Source organism: Lonchura striata, chromosome 5 (assembly GCF_050655825.1).
Source record: "Lonchura striata isolate lonStrDom1 chromosome 5, ASM5065582v1, whole genome shotgun sequence".
Classification (NCBI taxonomy): domain Eukaryota; kingdom Metazoa; phylum Chordata; class Aves; order Passeriformes; family Estrildidae; genus Lonchura; species Lonchura striata.
The window spans coordinates 38,401,189-38,403,212 of record NC_140707.1 but is presented as its reverse complement, the minus strand read 5'-3'; positions in this window follow the sequence as shown (position 1 = coordinate 38,403,212).

Genomic DNA, 2,024 nt, shown 5'->3' with positions numbered 1-2,024 from the left:
TTCATCTTGCCTTTACTACACTGTTTTATAGCCATCACTTAAAGCTCTTGGAGAGGCATAAGCACTGTAGTTATTTTTATTCAGCATTTAATGAGTAAGATTCCTTTCTTAAGGCATTTTAAGGCATCTTAAGGCATCATATTTCCTACCAATAGAGCTTCAACTGATTTTTGTAGAGTTACTTTCTTCTAAAAGCTACTTTTTGTGTTCCTTTAAAGAGTCAGTCAAAGCTGTTGCAAAAGCACCCATAAGGTATAATTAAGGCATGAAAAATGAGGTTATACTGAAATATTAGCTTGCACAATGGAGATTACCAGGAAAAATACATAGGATGTTCAGAAAGAAAACACTTAATGAACAATGTTGTGTATTGTTATTTTGAAATTTATTTCTTATCAATATGATTGAAACAGAGCTTTGGGGTTTTTTTAATTGTTTTAGGAAAGTATTTACTGCAAAGTTCAAATTTGTTTGAGTTGACTAACTTCTATTGAAGAGAGTTTGGGTTTTTTGAGGGGTGTTAACCTTTGTCTCTGCACGAAAGACCTAAAGAGAGGTCCATCTTGACAAGTAGAAAGTAAAGTACAGGAGGTAGGAGGCCCATGTGGATGAGTAAGGAGCTCCTAACTGAGCCCAAACAGAAGTGGAGAAGAGGTGGAAGCAGGGGCAGATTACCCAAACGGAGCATAGAGCTGCTTTCTGATCTTGTAGTGATAGCGTTCAGAAAGCAAAGGCCCCTCTACAACTGCATCTGGTTAGAGATGTGAAGGGCAAGAAGAAGGGAGACATTCTACAGTTATGGGAAGGCATTTTACAATTCTATAATGGCAAAAGGGAGACTTGGTAAATGAAGGTGCCTCTCTCCTTCACCCCTGCTAAATGGGGCAGGGTACCTTGTGACAAAGGACATGGAGAAGGCTGTGGTACTTGTTGTGGTACTTTGTTGTGGACTTGTTGTACTCTGCCTTAGTCTTTATTGGTCAGACTTTTAAGAATCCCATGTCACTGAGACCAGAGGGAAAATCTGGAACAAAGTAGAGCTAGGTGGAAGAGGTCAGCTTAGGGAGCTTGCAGGCAAACTGGATGTACTTAAGTGTGTGAAGCCTGACAGGTTGCATCCATGAGTGCCTAGAGAGATGGCTGATGTCATTGCAAGGCCACTCTCAATTGTCTTTAAATGGTCGTGATAGCTGGGAGAGCCTCCTGGAAACTGGAAGAGAGCAAATTTAAGTCCTATCCTCAACAGGAGCCGTAAAGAGTGGGAGAGCTACAGGTCATTCAGCCTTGCCCCAGTCTCTGGGAAGCTGACATGGAAAATCATGCTGGAAAGCACTTCTGAGGACATGAAGGACAAGAGGATGATGGGAGCAACTAGTAGGAATTTATAAAGTGAAAATCATGCTTGACCAACGTTTTTGCTTTCCACAATATCTTGCCCAATAAGGGGAGAGCAGATGATGTTGTTTGCTTGGACTTGTAAAGCTTTTCACACCATTTCCCATAACCTCACCATAGACAAGCAGATGAAGTATAGGTTAGATAAGGGGATAGTGAGACAGGCTGAAAACTGCCCCAGTGCTCAGGCCCAGGGGGTTGTGATCAGCAGCACAGAGTCCAGTTGGAGGCAAATCATTAGTGGTATATTGCAGGGCTCAGTACTGAGGTCAGTTCTGTTCAGTCTATTCATTTATGATTTGAATGATGAAAAGGAGTGTTCCCTCAGCAATTTTGCAGATGACACAAAAATTTGAAGCAGTGGCTGATAAACCAGATGACTGCCATGATTTATAGGGACTTCAACAGGCTGGAGAACTCCATGGAAAGCAATCTCGTGAAGTTTAACAAGGGAAATAGCCCTCCATCTGGGGAAGAGTAGCCTCAGGCATCAGTACCTGCTGGGGGCTGAGCAGCTGCAAAGGAGTAGAATTTTATCTTAGGCTAAATACTCAACTTGGAGCTACAATCAAATATGCTAATTTAATTACCCCTGTGTTTTCTTACATCAATTATTTAATGTAATCTTT